This window comes from Montipora capricornis, chromosome 13 (genome assembly GCF_036669925.1).
Source record: "Montipora capricornis isolate CH-2021 chromosome 13, ASM3666992v2, whole genome shotgun sequence".
Taxonomy (NCBI): Eukaryota; Metazoa; Cnidaria; class Anthozoa; order Scleractinia; family Acroporidae; genus Montipora; species Montipora capricornis.
The window spans coordinates 14,475,480-14,485,479 of record NC_090895.1 but is presented as its reverse complement, the minus strand read 5'-3'; the positions used below and the strand labels follow the sequence as shown (position 1 = coordinate 14,485,479).

Sequence of the window (10,000 nt, the reverse complement as noted above, 5' to 3'; positions counted from 1 at the left end):
ACAAAGACACCACTTACCAGGGGAGTGACAGGCAAGACTTTTACCGACACGGAAGAAAAAAAAAATAACACCGAACAAATGCCACCCACTTTCCGACTGGGATTGCCATACGGCAACCCAGTAAAAAACCCACGAAATGAAACGCACATTCCGGCTGGGTTTGCCATACTGGCAACCCAGTAAAAAATTTCTTTCTGACATAATTTAGACAGATAAAAATCTGTTAAGTATCACTCCCAGGGGTCAATGGGTTAATAATTTAATTAATTTTCACCTTGATGTGGGTTCATAATTTGATATGACAAATGTTAAGTCAACTCTTGTGCAATATCGTTTATTGAGGGAGTCTTCCAAAAAATGGAACCAGTTTCAATGTCACCCTTATGGGTTGCTGAATTTGTTACAAAAGTACATGTAGATACAGTAAATAAAGTAAATTTGGACCTTTGCTGTCACCACAAATTAAGGGGCAGTGCCTGATATTGTTACTGCACATCTCAAGATACTCAGGTTTCCTGTTGGTGGTGCTTACCAATACAGGGATTTTTTGCGCAGTTTAAAACTATGCGGAGAAAGCAGAACTCAGCAAGAACTCTTGGTCTCCAAAACGAAAAATGGGAGTAACCAAGCATTTTTCAGAGATACATGTAATTGACCTTCAATGTTTAAAAGAACGTGCCATACTTTGCTTTGTAGTTTAAAGCTTTTTACAAATATTATTGATTAATTATCTTTGAAAAAGGGCCTGATTACCCCCAATTTTCTTTTTGGATTTCAATAACACTTGTTCATATTTGCTTTTCCCACATATTCATAAACCGGGAAAAATACCTTTGAATTAGTAGGCACCGTCCTTAAGAGTAAATCCAAACGTTTTCCAAGAAATAACTATCAAAACAGTTTCAAATTTTAAAGATGACATAACTGCATGCACATTATATGGTGAGCCTGGGTCTTCATTTTATTCAAATATTTTCTGGTTTCTCTCTTCTTCTAAGAGGGTTTGGAAATTAGTAATAATTACTGTAATGTCCAATCCATCCAGAGTTTTGGATGGAGGGACCGTTTTTTAAAGAAATCCGATAACCACAATCGGAGGGGAAAAATAATTGGTTTCCCATGGCTACGTGTATTATTTTATAATTAATATTAGCTATATTTAGAATGTAACTGATTAATTTGTTACCTAATTTTTTTTCATTACAGTGGCTAACCTAACTGATGGTGTATCTAGTTTTCGTCCTCTTGAATGCCTGCATTTGAACAGGTCTGCTCTTGTGGCCGTGGTAGGCCCCCAGTCACCCCTGCCTAAACACTAAGACAAAAACCTAAATCTTCTGCTCTAAGAGCAGAGGTTACACAAAAAGGAAAAAGTAATTAATTCCAATTGAAAGACATGCAGTTAAATGTAATTAATGGATGAACAGTTCAGCACGGCCAACATGGCGGTCGGTTGTGTCTATATAGTACTCCGTATCTTAAGCTTTTTCTTGCTATTAAACCCTACGACGTGCTGATGTGGCTTACAGTATGGTGTTGACAAGTGTTCAGGAATGTTTTGAAGCCTATTGTGGATTTTACCAGACAATTTTATCTCCCGAACTGTCTCGAGTTACTATCAACATCGAACTTCGACTCAAGACGCGCCGTTCGAAGGTTTTCTCGGATTCGGACACCTCAAACACTCTGGAATAAACGTGGACATCTATGCTTATGGCTTCCTGACAACTTGCTTTATCATGATCTAGAGCTAAACCCCGGCCCTTCGGAGAAGAGACCGATGTGTGCTAACTGCAGTAAGGCGGTTCGGAAAACTCAGGCGGCTATTTTGTGTAAAAACTGCGCCTCGTATTTCCACGCCAAGTGCTCTGGACTGACAAAGGATGCTTTCAACAAATTCAATACTTCAACAGAGCTGTGGTTTTGTTTAGCCTGTAGTTTGCCACAGATTAGCGACTCGTTTTTCGAGTCGTCAAGCTCCTCATTAAATGTTTCTGACCCTACTGCTCTGGTACATTGAGTTCGGAAATATTCGAAACCCTCAGTCGACATGGCGCCAAACATTGTGTGATCGGTGATCTGAACATTAATAGTCTTAGCGGAAAATTCGACGAGGTTCAGGAATGGATAGAGGTTTTCGATATTCCGACCATCCAAGAAACAAAGATCGATGAATCTTTTCCTGATTCCCAGTTTGCTATCATAGGCTATAATATGTACTGCAGAGATAGGAAGAAAGGTGGAGGCGGTATTGTGGTCTATGTTCGCAAGTCCTTGCCGTCTTATCGTTTAAAAACCAAAACCAACGAGATGGAGTGCATTCTTGTGGATTTCCAAGTGGGTCAACAACATATTTCTTTATTATGCGGCTATAAGCCACCATCAGTAAACAACAACATATTTACAGATGAGATGTATACTCTTCTTGACGCGGCGATCTCAAATCGGCCTAACATAATATGTTTAGGTGACTTAAACTGCGATATCCTACATCTGCTGGAAAACGGTAAAGAAGGGCGAGCATGGCTAGATATTTGCGACATCTATGATCTGCAAAATCTTATTACAGCACCGACCAGAATTTCTCGCACGAAGCAGTCATGCATAGACATAATAGCTACCACTGTGCCTGCATTTCACAAATTAGTCTACACGATTCTAAATAGAAAGGCGATGAAGCCGACGACCATTTTCACAAAGGCAAGGTGTTTTAAAAGCTTCAACGAAGAGGCTTTTAACAAAGATCTGGAGTGCGTTCCTTTTAACGTCGCCCACATTTTTGACGATGTTGAGGACATTTGCTGGGCATGGGAAAAAATGTATACTAATGTCCTGAATGCTCACGCTCCTATAAAGTCTAAGAGGTGTAGAAACGCTGCAGGTAAATCAAAATTTATAACTCCTGAGATAAAGAAGGCTATGTGCAAAAGGAATGCTCTTAAACGCAAATTTAATAAGACAAGATCGGCGGACGATTGGGAGGCTTACAGGTCTCAAAGGAACCGCGTTGTTGCTTTGCGACGAAAATCTATCATACGTCACTTTGATCAGTTATGCAGTTCGCGCGCGGGAAACCCAAGGGAGTTCTGGAAGTGTTTGCGGCCGTTAATGCATACGAGAAAGCGTGTGCCGGACGACTTTATTGTTCTTAATGAAAAGGAAAGAGTCACCAAGGAGCAAAGCCAAGTAACAGAAACTGTTTAATGAGTATTTTACAAATATCAAAAAAGATTTGATTGTCCACAAGCACACTGCTTTCAGAGACCAGGCACGTATAAACAGAATTCCCATGACGAGTCAGCGACCGGCGAACACTCTTGGATTGCGACTGACTAACCATCATGTTGTGAAAGCGGTACTAGACCATATGAAACCTAATAAAGCACAGGGACATGATCTTATTCCTCCACGGGCTGTTAAAGCTTCATCCGGTTCCATAGCAAAACCTTTTAGCGATCTGGTGAATACCATCATAGCTAAATCACAGGTTCCAGATACTTGGAAACATGGCCAAATAACACCGCATCACAAAAAGGAAAGTGTCCTAGCGAAAAAGAACTTTAGACCGGTCACCGTACTACCTGCTTTTGCCACGGTGTTTGAGAAAATCATCCACATGCATATGACGGAGGATTTTGAATCTATTTTTCATGATTAGGTGTTTGCATTTAGAAAATTTCATGGTTGCCCGACGGCACTTTCCAATTTAACGGAAGACTGGAGAGCGGAACTTGACAAGCGCAAGGTCATTGGAGCGGCAGCGATCGATCTTAGCAAGGCTTTTGATTGCCTTCCACATGAGCTGCTTCTCGAGAAGTTAAAGTTTTATGGCATGAGCGACAATTCAGTGGCACTCTTACGAAGTACCTTATCATGCCGATATCAACGAGTTAAGTTGGGCCATACTTTCTCCACCTGGATGGGTGTGTCGGCAGGAGTGCCACAGGGGTCCTTACTTGGACCACTATTGTTTAATATTTTCATGAATGATCTTACATTTGCTATTAGAGATTGTAGGCTGATAAGCTACGCAGATGACACTAAACTCCATCTATCGCATCAGGATTCCCAAGCCGTGGAAGACGGTATAAATCTAGACCTGACTAACACCATACAGTGGTTTCAACAAAATGGCATGATAGCAAATCCGGATAAATATCAAGCTCAGGTGCTGGGAAACACGGCTCACGATTTCGATATAAAATGCGAAGAAAAATCCATGCCTGTTTCCACCGAGATACAGCTACTAGGCGTAACATTAGATAATAAGTTGAAATTCGACTCTTATATCGCATCTATCTGCCGAAAGGCAGGAGGACAAGGCACCGACCCCCATTGCGAACCTACTTAAGGTAAAGGATACAAAATATAACTTAAGGGGCACAAGCATGCTCTCATTACCCAAAGTAAGATGCACCAAGCATGGTCTCAGGTCTTTTCGGTACTTTGCGGCAAAGACATGGAATGCGCTTCCGTATTCGATTGGTACCATGGCCGGCACAAGGGAATTCTTAAGAAGTACTCGTCACGTAGCTTCCTAAAATTGTTATTATTGTAGTTAGGTAGTTTTTAAAATTGTAATTTTTAATTTGTAGTTATTCATGTACCAATAAATAATTAGATTTATTAGAAATTTTAGATTCTTAAATTCTTAGATTGTTAGCTAAGTTTTATCTTACCTTTTTTTTGTAATTTTTCTGTTTATTTTTGGGCTTCCTGTAAAGTAGCTTTTAGCTAAGTGGAGTGCCACGCAAAATAAAGTTCTGTATTCTGTATTCTGTAACAGGATTATACATTTTCGCATATTTATTACATTGGTTTGGTCAGAGATTTTGTTATGTCAGTGCATGCACCATGATTTTCCACGATAAAAGACAACGATATCAGTCTGGTCACTGGCCATCACAGAATTTTTAACACACAGCATATGTATCTTGAAATTCACAGTGTCCTAAATTCATCAAATCTCATGTTATCTGATGTTTATTTAACAAATAAAGAAGCCTTGACTGTGCTCTGTTCTGTTGTAAAGCACGCAGGAAGCGGCTAGAGCATGAAAGAAGTGTAGGGGGAAACACGAGCCGATAGGCGAGAGTTTCTCCCTACTTCTTGAGTGCTCTAGCCGCTTCCTAAGTGCTTTACAACAGAACAGAGCACAGTCAAGGCTTCTTTATTTGTTTTATGATAAAAAACAAGTAATTTTCTTCAAAAATTCTACTTTATTTTCAAAGCGCGCGCTGCTTGTGGCGAACTGAGATGTCGTCAGCACAGTGCTTTATACTCTGATAAAGCACGCTACTTTGGACCAATCAGAGCGCTTGTAAGAATGTTTAAGATTATTTGATTGGTTAATGAAACAAAGGCTTGTCAAAACATCAATCAACTGGAAAGTGGCTTGACAGAAATCACACAAAATTCGAATTTATGGAAAAACAACTGACTCAATGTTCGGTTTCAGTCCGTAAAAAACAGCAAAAAAGAGGATCTAAATGATTAAGTTCAGTGAAAACCGGCCGAATTGTTGCCCATGAAAACCTGCACGTTTCCGACATGACAACTGGAAAACAAACTGTTCATTGCTTGCGGCTGGAATCTGAAAACCTGTTGGGAATTTTGTAAATGAAGAACTCCAGCGTGAGGACTTTCTGAGCTTGAAAGAACTGCTGGACCGGGCGACGGTTGAGGTCTTCCATCCAAAGCACTTGACAGAATATCTGAGCAAGCCTTTAACTGACAGCTTCAATAATACCCAAGGTAAAATTCGGAAATTCATCTGGCGTTTCTGCGGATGATGGCGTGAGCTTTCGTTTGTTCCGTGCTTTGTACTCTCATAAAGCACGCTGTTTAAACCAATGAGAGCGCGCGTTATATAGAAACTTTATTATAATGTGAAATAATCTGTGTTGTGAATGATTGTACATGTATTGTTACTCATTTTTTTACTTTAATTGGTTCAAGCCAGTGAAGCCTTATCTGTGCAGAAAAAAAGCAAATCTTCCAAATTCTGTGGACACAAGCTTCAATTTCCATCAAAAAAGTAACGAAAATTACATGACGTTGTTTAATGGTGTACTGAATCAAAATACATGTTGTCTATTTCCTTCAAAGATTCCAGCCCAGTGTCAACTAAAGAATGGGAGGTCTTAGGCACAGCATAGCTGCGTCCATTAGCGCTGCAGGTGTGAGCCTCTAGGGGGAAGTGGGGTCCAGGGGCATGCTTCCCTGGGAAAAAGTTTAAGATATGTGCCTCTGTGATGGCATTTCCTGCATTTTGAGATCACAGAACTCTTAGACTTTTAGTGGTCACAGTTTTCAAATTTTCGCAGTAATCTTGTACCGTAGTACATAATGTACCCCGAGGTGCTACATGCATATGTAGGGAATGTGTTCCTGTGTGTACCGTGTTCAAATACAACAGGTGAGGACACTATCATCTGATTTAAAAATGGAAAACGTATAGTCAGGAGATGTCATAAGTTCTATGGATAAAGGTTAATGCCTCTGACTCTTGTTAATTTTTAACAGACTTTTCAACTAATTCTTAAGCCTTCATGATCAGTGATATGAAAGCGAAGTTCGTTATCATACGCTATTTAAAGTAATGTAGCACAAAGCTTGCCCGCGTGACCATGTAATTCATGCTCGCGCGATGCCTTTGTAGGCTTCTGGAAGTACGATATGGTCGTTCCCAGGGTTCCGTTCCAAGGTAGAGTGCCAGGCTACGACGAAAAGTCACTCGTGGTAATTATAATCTTTGAAACCAACGACCTTGACATTTTCAAAGTTCACGATGTGGCTGAAATAGTGGACATGGCTTGCAAATTTGTTGTTTTGGTCACAACCTGCCACTGCCTTTTTGTGCTCCGCAATGCGGGTCTTTAATGATCTTTCTGTTTGGCCATAGTACACAAAATTAAAGTGTGTGCAATTGATTTTGTACACTATGCCTGAGAATGAATTACAATTGGTCATACCCGCAAGCGTTGTGCTATGTTACTTTAAATAGCATATGATAACGAACTTCGCTTTCATATCACTGATGAAGGCTTAAGAATTAGCCGAAAAGTCTATTGAAAAATATCAAGAGTCAGAGGCAAACCTTTTTCCATAGAACTTACTATTATCTGATGTGGGTCAATTGTTGGTTGTGTATTCTCCTCTGAGACCATTTCCCTCCAGGTGGCAGGTAGACAGACAGTGGCAGGCATGGTCAATTGCTGAGATGAAAGATGAAACAAAACATGCAAAACAGAAATTCTTTGAAACCTTGTAAGAAAAGAAGTTAGTTATGATATTGTTATTGTTATTTTTGTGTCCTCAGTATGAGTTACCCAAAGAACATCTAGCACCACACGTTACCGACCAACTCCAAACCGAAACTCTTCTTCAAGTGGTTCATCAAGAAACATCAACTCTGCTGCAACACTAAAACAGCATGGAAGGACAAAGGTACACATGTACATGGATCTAGCTTCGTTCTCTTTGAAAGTAATAATTTCATTTTAAAGCCAATAAAATCAAACTGGTCTCATATTCAAGTCCTTGTAATAGAAAATAATTATGTTCCAGCCAGTCCTTGGATGTGTCTTCATTGGACTGGCTCTTAATTTATGCAGACTCAAGATGAAGAGTCCAGTCATTCTCAGCTTAACCTATTGACCCCTGGAAGTGAGACTTCATAGATTTTATTCTGTCTAACACCAGACGACTTTACACGTCAATGGGGGGTGATTCAGGAGTCATTGGGTTAAAAACTCTCCAATTGCCATTTGGTCATCTTTCGCCAGCTGCTAGACATAACCGCACAACCAATTGGAGGTGGCAGAGAGCTGAAAAGAAGAAAGAAAATGGCAGGTGTGCTAAGGGTAAATCTACATTGTAAAGGAATTAATGGTGAAATAAAGTAAGCCAGTGATTTGATAATACTTGTGTGGAACTTAAGAATCCCTTTATGCAAAACCTAGGGATTCCTCAAAAGTTGCTTTACTCCTCAAAGAGTAGTGTTCACGATATCATTGTTTAAGAAAACGGAGAAAGAAACTGACAGGTGCTGAAAGTATTCAAAAATTACACTAATGGTCTAGTGTAGTGCTCATGCCATTGTTTGAGAAGTTCAGAATAGGGTCAACCCTTTCAGGAACCTTGCAATAGGGTTCTTCTCTGACCTTCTCTGTCTTTACGAGGCTTAAAATGTTGGTATGGTAGGTTCATTCTCGTCTAAGCTCAGAATGCAACCAAGGAACTTGATGCTGATGAAACAAATATAACTGTTATTAACACAGCTGGAACTATGCATAGTACATGTAAGTTCAAAGATCTTATCTCTGTACACTGGGTTGAGGGGTTTGTTGCTTTAACTGAAGAATGATAATTTTTCACTAGTGAAAAAAAATCCTACGTCCAATTGAAAGACTGATACGACAATTTTTCGCTCGTGACTATACGATTTTTATTTTATTGCGGAAACGTACGTTCATGTACTGTACAGTGGTTCAGCAGGTGCACAACCTGAATGTACATGTAACTGAAATGGTGGCTCTCAAATATTGCTTCAATGGACATGTTTTAGAATTTAAGGTCTGGAAAGTGGTGGTTGATTCAGTATAAATAACAGCATTTTGATGATACATTATGGTGGTTTGAATAAATTCCGACAGCCAATGAATGGTGTTGGCTATACTTCCCTTAGAGAAGTCAGCTACTTAAATTTTCCCTTAACTGAAGTAATTATTATTAAAGACAGTTTCTTTCAAACGTAAGATTACAGTTCATTTTGTCAATGACAACAGTCAGTTACTCTACTCAAACCAGCCTCCAGCTTCAAAATTTCATTGAAACCCCTGTCAGTGTCATTCCTTCAACTTTCATCAATCTTGTTTGACTACTGGTAACTACTTTGTCTCATTTAATGAATTGCCACTAACGTTTTCAAACAGAATCCGAGCATGCAGAGGAAGCAAAGCATAAAAAAACTGGAGAACACCAAACCACTGGAACCCACAACCCCTGATTATGTTGCAGGATTGACACCTGTCACTCAACCATCAAAAGTGAGTGCTACAGACTGCAACCTAAAAGTTTTTTTTTGACAATTGACAGAGTTGAGCTTGTGTGTTGTACATATAAACAGGGATAGATTTTATCACAACGGGGAAACATGTAAAGTTTTAACTGAGAGAATAATATTGAGCAGGTGCTTACAAAGTAACTGTACATGTAGCCAATAGACAGTATTCATAAACAGCACGTAATGAATTATTCTTTTGTCTTCGTGCTAATGAGACCAACAAGCCTTGCTCTAAGGCGACATTACTTTTGTATTGTGTCCATACAAACGAGGCTAGTTGGTCTTTCTAGGACCAGCACAAAGTATTAACAGTAAGGGTTTCTTTTAAACATTTTACAGTAAAGATAAATGGTAAAAAAAGTCGTTTCGACACTGCTTCAGTCATGATCAAGCAAGTGTGAGAATAAAATTAATATTAACGTCTACTTAAAGAGAGAGAAACAATTAGGTAAAAATATGCAAAAAGTATGAAAACTATATGGAAAAAGGATTGCGTTAAAAAAGTAGAAACTTGCAGAAAGTCAAGGTGTAAAAAAGGGGCGTTGAAAACAACAAAAACATGGAGGAACTATTCAAAAACCTTAGCTCAAATTGAATCAGATTGTACATTGAGACTTGGTCTCAGTTCATTAATAAAAATAATTTCATAAACGAGGCAGTCAAACTTGCTTGTACATTTCTTTAACACACTAAAGTTCTTGCTAACGTCCTTTGAAGCTAAAGGTGTTCGTCTCGGAAATGGTTGCCTAGAGAGGAGGATGAGCCTTTATGTTCAGCAGCACGTAGATGTTGGTGCCGGGGACGGCGTGTGAAATCAATGTAATCTACATCACACAAGTCACATTTACATGTAAATTTGTAAACATCAGGCACTGGTGGCTTTAATTCTTGCAGTTTAAGATCTCGCAGGACAAAGGAATAATTTATTGGCTG

The 10,000-nt window shown here is 39.4% G+C and overlaps 1 protein-coding gene, 1 long non-coding RNA gene and 1 pseudogene across 2 annotated transcripts in view; 1 reads left to right on the top strand and 2 right to left on the bottom strand.

The window, feature by feature from the left end:
* LOC138029455 (NLR family CARD domain-containing protein 4-like) overlaps positions 1-10,000 on the bottom strand; it is a 281,844-nt gene that overhangs the window by 190,970 nt on the left and 80,874 nt on the right. The gene's annotated exons all lie outside the window — the stretch shown is intronic.
* LOC138029182 (uncharacterized) overlaps positions 1-10,000 on the bottom strand; it is a 377,995-nt gene that overhangs the window by 296,413 nt on the left and 71,582 nt on the right. The window lies entirely within an intron of this gene.
* Positions 1-10,000, top strand: part of LOC138029457 (negative elongation factor A-like) — a 26,264-nt pseudogene that overhangs the window by 13,038 nt on the left and 3,226 nt on the right.